General features: G+C 37.6%; 1 protein-coding gene across 2 annotated transcripts in view; it reads right to left on the reverse strand.

Moving 5' to 3' along the window:
• LOC131685295 (cdc42 homolog) overlaps positions 1-6,503 on the reverse strand; it is a 47,957-nt gene extending 41,454 nt beyond the window's left edge. The window contains exon 1 of one of the 2 annotated variants that reach the window (XM_058968918.1): positions 6,352-6,503. The gene's annotated coding sequence lies outside the window, so the exon portion shown is untranslated. Of the gene's footprint in view, positions 1-5,940; positions 6,097-6,351 lie in introns of those variants that run through there. The other variant, XM_058968919.1, reaches the window with a different exon arrangement.
• Positions 6,504-10,372: the final 3,869 nt, after the last annotated feature.

Here is a 10,372-nt window from a genome sequence, read left to right on the forward strand (position 1 = left end):
TCCAGCCATGTGAGGGCTCCCGATCGTTATGAATAACCATTCCGCGTTGATGAAGGTTGCTGCGAATTCCCTGTATATTTTCAACAATCGATCAGCTCGCTGCCGGCTAACTTAGTCGACACCGAACTAGACAAAGAAGGACAATTTCTTTGCTGGTTTCGTTCCTATCTCGACGGAAGGCAAATCCAAATCAACATTGAGGGCTGTCCATTCGCACCATTCCTTGTTACGTCGAGCATCCCACGAGGAAGCCATCTCGGCCCAGTAATATTCCTCTCTTATCTTCAGCGCACATAGGAAAATTTTTCGACGGATACGGAATTAAACCGATGTCAAATGTCTTGAGAGAGAACTGGACAGATTTATTACGTACTGTGCTCTATACAGACTGGTTTTAAACCTGAGCAAACGCTCAGTTATTCCGTTCCCTCGCGAGGAAGCGTCTCCCGATCCAGTTCAACTTCTAGTGGATTGCTCTACTATCTTCGGACACCTGGATCTTCAACCCCGCATTCGAGCTGCACATAACTTTCACCAGCGATTAACTTTCAGGAGTACTACGATTTAAACAGTACTGTTACCGAACTTCAGCGTATTGACTTCCACTTGACTAGAAATACGATTAAAGCTAAGTTTTTATCTATGCTAAAATGTACGCAGCAAATGGGCAAGGAAATGCCTATTTGATCCACTTCGGTCTTACACAATATTGTTTATTATTAATCGTAAGATAGCCTGCCAGTTTCAAACTATACATCAGACCAATGAAATATATCCTAAACAGTAAAAAATTGTTCATGGGAAGATTAATTCTATAATTTAATTAAGTTTTGTTTTTTTTGTGTTTCGAATTCATCTCGTCAGTAACTAGCACCATCTTGGTGTCTAGTTAGACAATGTATCTGAACTAGTACCCAAATTAGCACTAGTTAGACACAAAAAATTCCAAACAGTTCACACGACATATGTGAACGCCTAAAGCCACATGTCCCGAGTGATGTCCCGGGAAGCAAATATAGCTCTGGTTTGCTGACGAGAAAGTGAAGACGAACTCTTGTCTTTTGGTTCAAGAAACCAAACGCCTGGTATTATGCCATAAAAATTGGACTAAACCGTTTTGCGCGTTAAGGGCACAAGACCTAATTTTAATTAGGTTTTGTTTTTTTTTTGTTTTTTTTTCTATAATTTAGACAAGCAATTTAAGCGCAAGTTTGAATGAAAATACAGGGTGTTTGGTTCATGGTTAAGAATCTCTCGGGGGGTGATAGACTGCCATATTTGGAGAAAAAAATTGTTCTACACATACCATCAAATCTCAACCGTTACAGAGTTATTGGACTTTTGTGTAAAAAACTTATTTGTCTTAAAATACGTCTAACTTTAAAAGTATACTTTGTATTTTAAATGTTTTAGTTCCATTCGAAAGGTGAGAAAATTTCGCATTGAGTGATGCCCCTTCATGTTTCAGCTAATGAGTTTAAGTAGCCTTTTCAAAGTAATTTATTGAAAATTAAACAATTTTAAACGATTTTTCGTTCATTTCTTGAAAATCTTAATAGTTAACCTCATCATTTTAATAATTAAGATTGTTAGTCTTGATGAGCTGCTTAATTCGTTCTTTGACATGATACACTTACCTTTTCTTATTTTCATGATTTTGGGTTATTCAACTTGGATATTTTTATCTCATTTTCACTAGTACCAGCTCTAATTGAAAAAATTAGGCACTTATTCTACTTTTTTTCATTTTATTCGAAAGCCAGGAAAATTTTACAGTGAAAAATGTATCAATACCTTTCAGTTAAGTGAATTTAGTATTCTTTTAAAATTAAATTAGTTTAAAGTTAGTGCTATTATTAGCATTTTCGTTAATTTTCTTAAAATAGTAAATAATAAACATCACCATTATTATCATGGAAATAATGCATCTCAGCAAGTTCTACAGTTCTTTCTTTGATTCCATTCAATTATCTCTTTTGGTTTCGACGCAAAATCGTTTTTATCACATCGTTTCATATGCCAAAAAAAAATGATTTCGAACCCACTACATTTGTAGCGAGCTCATGTTGTGTTAACTATTAAATAGCAGCAAAATGAAGAGACATAGACAAAGTGTCTAATAAAAAGTTATAGAGAACATTAAGGGGCATCAAATGAACAATAGTAACGATAAATTTTGTAATAAAAAAACTCTCCAAAAAACACAAATTTTGAGTTATTTCGTTAGTAAAAAATCATTTAGTACACTTAACTAAAAGATATTTGTACATACACTGATAGGACATTTTCTCAGCTTTCCAATGAAATCTTGTAAATAACGATATAAATCATATTTTTTAGATTAGAGTCTTTTAAGCACTTGCAAGTCGGTTACAGGAAAAGTATAGTAATGAAATTACAAAGAAATGAGAAGAGATAGAAATATGACGTCCAAGAACAAATTATGAATCGTCCTAAAACCCAACTTTTGGATAATGGATATTGCTATAATCATAATTCATTATTTCGAGAAAATTAGCAAAAACCTCCTCAAAAACACTAACTTTTAACTACTTTACAGCTAAAAGGTAATTAAAACTAATTATTTAAAAGATATGAGAACACCATTCAATAGGAAATTTTCTCACCTTTCGAATGGAACTGAAACATTTAAAATACAAAGTATACTTTTAAAGTTAGAGGTATTTTAAGACAAATAAGTTTTTTACACAAAAAGTTCAATAACTCTGTAACGGTTGAGATTTGATGGTATGTGTAGAACAATTTTTTTCTCCAAATATGGCAGTCTATCACCACTCGAGAGTTTCTTAACCATGAACCAAACACCCTGTATATTGGCATGGTTTTGATTTCGGTGGGTGTTGCCGCGCAAATGAGTTAATTATACAATGTCAGCAGTGCATAAGAAATGCATCACTGCTACGCGTAGGGAAGGTTGGTGTTGATCTTAAAATCCCGAAAATGAAATGAAAAGAACACAGAAAAAGGGATCACTGTCTATTTACCAACCTCCCGCGCCTAATATACATAAGCGTGCCATACGCAGTCCGATTAGCTAGCTTTGGTTTTTCCTTCTCACTTACTCTGCGGTTAGGATAGTAATAAAATCTTAGAAAGCGGTACAAATGTAACCGCATATTTTGTGAGCCCTTGCGGGACTAGACTAGGATTGAATAGCAGGAATCAGTATTGTGGTTAAATACGTCAGTCTTGAAGAGGCAGGGCCAAATATATAAGTAAACAAATAGGAATTGCGCCCTTCTAAGGCCATAGGAAATCTACACCGTATCTCAGGAGAATAGGGAAAAACTTAAGGACTAAAAGGGACAAATTTTCCCGTAGCGATATATGAATCGCGCGGGCAACATGTAGCTTTAAGATAACTTTTGTAAATATTTTCTGAATAAATTAAGTTTCAAGTTTCAAAGTGATTCACAGTGCTTCTTTACCTAACGAAAGAAAATCAAGTTTGAAAGTTCTAAAACTCCAGACGTCCTCCTAAGAAAGAAAACCCAACCACGGAAGCAGGACCACAGCCCAAGGAATATTAGGTGAGAAATAAAGTCCACGGCCTCGCTCTGGTAAGCAAAGTGTTGGGAAAACATTCCCGTTGTTTCAGTGGGTAATCTTTTCCACTGCGAGACTCCGTATATCAGCAGGCTCTTTCTTCTGTTGGATGTGTCTTGCTGAATCAGAAAAGTCGTTCTTCGTTCGATCAATCCTCGCTGGAGATGTTTCATAATGACTACGTGACAGTACGTGGAATACAGGCATGACTAACGCTTGAACTAGTCTAAGACGTACCTGAAGAGGCAGTACTGATGAAAATCGTCGAAATGTGTACAAAATGTGTTGTATGCTCGCATCGTCGCTACGTTCATCTGATCAGTCTACTTGTCCATTAGCAACCCAAAGATAACAACTCTCTCGCTTAAGGCAACAGTCTCTCCGTAGAACGTAATGTCGGCTGTAGGAGTGATATGCCCTGTCTTACAGAAAACAATGGCTTGAGTTTTCTTGGGATTAGGAAATAGGTTGTTTTCGGTTGCCTAGTGCTGAATGGAATCCAAAGTCTTCGTTGACTCTGCGCACCAACATGTCAACATCTGCTATTGATCCGGAAATGTAACCTTGCAGCTTGGCGGCATACAAGTGATATACACATTTGAGAGTGCTGGGTAAGCTGTTTATGGATAAACTGAACAGTAACATGCTGAGGCAAGATCTCTGGGGAGTTCCGTGCACAAGAAACCTCTCTCAGGAAGCTTCTTTGCCAAGCTTAACCTGCCTTACAAGAAGGATCTAATCAATTGATTAATCGAAACCGAATTACCTTTGGAGCTTTTGCTGCAGCTTTATGTATCGTACACAATTACGAGCTAGGGAACAATACACAAGGCACAACCTTAACTAATACCGTGGAAGTATTATGCTGCTTCCTATAACCATCTGTCAGGTTAGGCTTGTCAAAGAGAGGCGGATGTGCGGTAATTTGCTAAAGCAGCATTTTTCTAAAATCGCAGGAATCGGGAGGCACACTTATCGGTAGGATGTCTTAGACCGGATTTGCTGTTTTTGGAATCGGAGTCCTTATAGCTTTCTTCCAGACATCGGGAAACTTGTACGAGTCGATGACAGTGTTTAAAAAAATATTTCAGTGAAAACCATTAGCTTTCGTTATGTACTGGAAAGTTTGTGGAGTTTTATAATAACGTCGTAATAATCGAAAGAGAAAGTAAACCAAGAGAGGCTCTCAATGTTACTTAGGATCTTTTTTTTTACATTATTTTTATTTACGTGACTTTAAAAGTTTTTTTTTCATTCGTCAAGCACTTAGGTTCTATTGAAAATGTATTCGCCTATGTGGATTGAACATCTGACCGAACAGATAAGAATTCAGTGAGCCGATACGTTTTTCGTGCCAAAGGGCAGATTTCTTCACTCACGCTTAGCTTTTAAACCGAGTTGTTACGCATCGATAAACTTGGCTTAAAAATTAAGCAAGGATGAGAAAATCGGCCCTAACACTATGTCCATCCTTCTGAACTAAATTTAGGAAATCAATCGACCCACTTTTGTGTAATTTGTGAACGCAATAGAGGACGAAAACATAGTGCAAATTAAGCATTTCCCGAACAAAATCTCTCGCCTGCACTCACGGGACGGCCGACGCTGAATCAGCGCATTTTGAACACATCCCTTCTGTCGAACATTTAAATCTCCTGTTATCTCTGCGAAACCTTTCTACACAGGTAAAACTGGTTATCAGCGATTGATTTCCTACGCCCCGCTTTGAGTTCACCGAAAAGATAACGGTGATTTTTTACTTGGCGAAAAATGAAAATTGTACTTCACACCTTTGATTAAGAACCCATACAACGGTCAGTTTTTATCCACTCATTTAAATGATATCATATTCTAAACTATCCTTGAAATGCCGGCCTGGCAATCGATTTTTCATTTCATGCAATCTGCGCTAATGTTCCTGAACCGGCTGTCTACGGATCAAAAATCGATACACATTTGACAACTGCTGCCGTCCCTGTTGGTGGCTGTTCCCCCATCACTGTAGCCATTGACCTTTTCCCGTTTCGCATATTTTGATAAATTCTTTTTCAGTAAGAATTCAGTAAACATTGTGGGGAGGTGGGGGGTAGATGCCACGGAAAGAGAATTATTCGAATACATCCCGCAACAGCGGGCGGACGGCCGATTCTTGCAATAAATATTATTACATAATGACGATGATTATGTTTTCCTCCATCTCGAGAATTTCGCTTTCGCAGTTCCATCGAACTGCAGCAAAATCGAGGCCGACACCATCAGCCGTCAGCGGTGGAAGAGAAAATCAGGCTATAAGGCGATATCTTCTGCTGCCACGGCAGCAGCTGCTAGTTAATCCACTAGAATCGAACCTTCTTCTTGCACTCATTCACTCACAATTGTCCTTAAATGTTGAGTCAACTCAGCGGAAGTATAATTCGCTTTCCGGGATCCACCGTTCAATGCTTCCGACTCCTTGGTCAGAAAAATAATAAAACATTCATAAAAATACATCAAATTCCACAAACGCCATTTTAGTTTGACCCTCTCGCTCTGGTTCAAACGTTCCGTCCGTACACTTGTCACCGTCCAGCTGGTGCTGTTTCACTCTCACCACCGCGCACTCTGTCGTCTGTCTACTGGTGATTCGGTCATCACGCCTCGGCTTCGAGGAATTCGTCCTCTTTGCGAGGAGCGAAAAAAAACACACAATCGCAAAGAAAAAGAGAAACCGGATCCGACCGAACCAATTTTATGCCAGACTGGGGGGCCTCTTTTGTTTTGTCCACGGGGACACGGAACACTTACTGCTAGTTCTCGGGCTGCTTCGAAGCTTGAGGCGATAGAATTTCCGGAACACTTGACCACTTTTTCGGGGCAGGGCAATCGCAAACCGCACACGACAAACGACCGAACCGAGACTCACTTTTCACTGCACTGCATACGGTTGAAATAAATTTGTATTTGCGGATGGATGAACTCTTTTTTTGGATGTGTGCTGTTTGTCTGTCTGATGATGATGTGTGTGATGTATGCGGCTGTGAAAGTTACTGTGAAGTCTCACTGAGTTGGTTGGCGTCCAAGATGAAAATGGAAAGGTGCGAATGTCGCTTCCCTCTAACGGTTGGTTTCAAAATTGTCCAATGGACGTTCGTTGAACCAATTTGGGCATCGTCCAAATCTAAGACAAGACGTGACAATCGGCTTCTTATTTTTCATTCGACATTCTTCTTTTCGCAGATTTCCATCCTGCCGAAATCTTCCGAACAGTGTTGCTATTTTTTAAAATGAAAATGGATTATTGTTAATTTATTTTATGCCTGCAATATTTTGTATCTTGAATCCATTATATTAATAATGGGCACCGTTTTTCCATGTCATGGGTGTTTAGTAAGGTTTGATGAAACCATTTTTGACAAATTTTAGATTTCGGTTTGGTTGCTGTCTTATTTTTGTTTAAATTAATTAACCACGTATACGGCAAACGTGTGGTAGATACTTGTTCTACTTTGTCGCAAAATTTCTGCATCTTTTATTCATTTTTACTCTTTTAACGATAATAATATTATTTGTCAAAAGTAATTACATTATTTTCTTACAAATATAGCAACACTGCGAAACATCATTTCGCTATCCCTGTAGTAACATTGTGTACGGTGCAAAAAGTCAGAATCAACCAATCAGGAGCTGGAACATTCTGACGTAAAATTGGAACAAAAACGACCCCCTCTATTGTCATGTCTTGCCTTAGGTCCAAATAACCGTTCAACGAACGTCCATCGTTGGACCCGTGTTGAACGATTTTGAAACAATTTTTTGGACGTCTCAGTGGGTTTTGATTGAATCCAGTGTTGCCACATCTAATTTTCAACTTTGGTTGAAAAAAATCTTTTCTTTCGGTTGGATCCACACAAATTTTAGAAAAAATCCGTACAGTTCGCGTATAATAAGTTTTCAAGAACAACAAAACAAGCTTGCTAACAAATACAAATATGTATTGTATTGTATTTGCTTGCTAAGTCTAAGTTTTTGATAATTTCGAAACACTCTCAATACATGTCATCTACGATACTGCTAGAAATTCAAACAAAGATTTAATTCATGATTTTACAGTTTTAGTCCGCCAGATAATTCTAAGAAAAATCGATTAAATAGCGTCGATTATTGATTTTTTTTTGAAAATTGATAAACTATCCATACTGTGCTTGTAATTGTAGAACGAGAATATGGAATCACTCCTACAAGGTTCTGATACACTACAGACACTTTATCCAGCTTTTTACGTGTCATAATGGCGATCTAAATTGTTCAGTTCGTTAATACGTTTAATGGCCATTTTTTGACAATAATCATTTACGTCAACCGTCCAGTGAGATTAAGTCATCCTACGTTAGTTCAATGCTAAGACAAGACATGACAATAGAGGGGGTCGTTTTTGTTCCAATTTTACGTCAGAATGTTCCAGCTCCTGATTGGTTGATTCTGACTTTTTGCACCGTACACAATGTTACTACAGGGATAGCGAAATGATGTTTCGCAGTGTTGCTATATTTGTAAGAAAATAATGTAATTACTTTTGACAAATAATATTATTATCGTTAAAAGAGTAAAAATGAATAAAAGATGCAGAAATTTTGCGACAAAGTAGAACAAGTATCTACCACACGTTTGCCGTATACGTGGTTAATTAATTTAAACAAAAATAAGACAGCAACCAAACCGAAATCTAAAATTTGTCAAAAATGGTTTCATCAAACCTTACTAAACACCCATGACATGGAAAAACGGTGCCCATTATTAATATAATGGATTCAAGATACAAAATATTGCAGGCATAAAATAAATTAACAAGAATCCATTTTCATTTTAAAAAATAGCAACACTGTTCGGAAGATTTCGGCAGGATGGAAATCTGCGAAAAGAAGAATGTCGAATGAAAAATAAGAAGCCGATTGTCACGTCTTGTCTTAGGTTCAATGCATTGGATGTTCGTTCAACGAACGCCTGACATCTTCAACTGGGCGTTGCTGTCAAGCTGGCGTAAACGATTATTGTCAAAAAAGGGCCATTAAACATATTACGAACTGAACAATTTAGACCGCCATTATGGCACGTAAAAAGCTGGATACACAGACTAGCGAAGTGTCAAAAATTGCAGCCAAACGAGCATGAGGGTTTTGAGAGGGGAAGTGCAAGAGGAAGCCCATGCAAAGCTTATGGGAGCTTCCGTGATGCCAGTTTACATCCATGGTTGCTAGTTTTACTGTTTTTCTCTGCGCTAGTCTGTTATATCACAGATAACAGACGTTTAGGCTAGAACAAAATTTCTTCAAAAACCTGTGTAAACTTTCAAATTGATATACGTTGAAAACCCGTGTTTCACTATTGCCATCTGCGGAACTGTTTGCTACACGTGTTTGACAGCTGCACTCTAACTGCATTGTAGTGATCACTGCGCCATCTGCAAACGTTTGCCAAACATGTTTCAGATGTCTGATTTATTCGGAATTTCAGCAGTGGGTATTTACTAGACCTCTCCACATTTTGAAAAAGTTTTGAAATGTACATGGGTCAGCTCAAATTGTTGATTTAGGTGTGAATTTAAGAACTTTCGCCAAAAATGGCTTAATTTGGACATGATTTAGAGGTGTCTCCAATCAAAAATCGTGTTTTTGCTATGTTTCCATGGGAAGATCACTTACACTCTGATTTGATAGGCCCTACATGCCCACATATCATCAAAGATTGTTCCTTACACATATCTTAACATGTTTTAACAGGTGAACATAGCTTTAATCGGAATAGAAAATTTGTTAACTGGATTTTTATATAGAAAAGAATACCAAAACCAAGAAAAAATACTACTAATTTTCTTTGGTTTTGATATACTTTTCTAAAGGAAAATCCAGTTAACAAATTTTCTTTTGCGATTAGAGCTATGTTCACCTGTTAAAGCATTTTAATATACGTGTAAGGAACAACCTTTGATGATATGTGGGCATATAGGGCCTATCAAATCAGAGTGTAAGTGATCTTCCCATGGAAACATAGCAAAAACACGATTTTTGATTGGAGACACCTCTAAATTATGTCCAAATTAAGCCATTTTTGGCGAAAGTTCTTAAATTCACACCTAGAACAAAAATTTGAGCTGACCCATGTATATTTCAAAACTTTTTCAAAATGTGGAAAGGTCTAGTATTTACACACGATTCAAATCGAGCCTAAACGTCTGTTATCTGTGGTTATATAAAGTGTCTGTATGACACACCATAAATTTAACGTTTTGTTAAGCTTTCGTGAATATTTTTAACAGATCCGTTGGAAGTTCAGATCAACGGTGGGATTTCGTATTGATTGTTGCCTTTCGCGCCAAATTCGCTCTTTAAAAATTTGGAGAAAATTGTTTAGAACGATATTTGCGCGTGAAGAGTACAACACCTATAACTAAATTAGTTGTAGAATTTGTGTTTCGACTTCGTTTCATCAGAATCCAGCACTAACTGACAGGACTAAGCTAGCGCCGAAGTGTTTTCATTTTTTGGAGCTAGCACCAATCCGGCGCTAGCTTAGTTCTGTCACTAAGTTAGTGTGGGATTCTGATGAGACGAAATCAAAACGCAAATTCCATAACTAATTTAGGATAGTGTTGTTAAACCAATGGACCAGGGGGGTCATCCGCTATGGAGCTATACAGACTTTGACAGTATAGTAGACCCTAGCCGCTTCTAGGGTCATGTCGACCATGTTATTCCATTGGGTTGTTTTGATTTTAACAAAGGCAGACGGACAGTTAATGAGAAAAGTGTTAATGGAAGATTTGACCCTA

This window comes from Topomyia yanbarensis, chromosome 2 (assembly GCF_030247195.1).
Source record: "Topomyia yanbarensis strain Yona2022 chromosome 2, ASM3024719v1, whole genome shotgun sequence".
In the NCBI taxonomy this organism is placed as follows: Eukaryota; Metazoa; Arthropoda; class Insecta; order Diptera; family Culicidae; genus Topomyia; species Topomyia yanbarensis.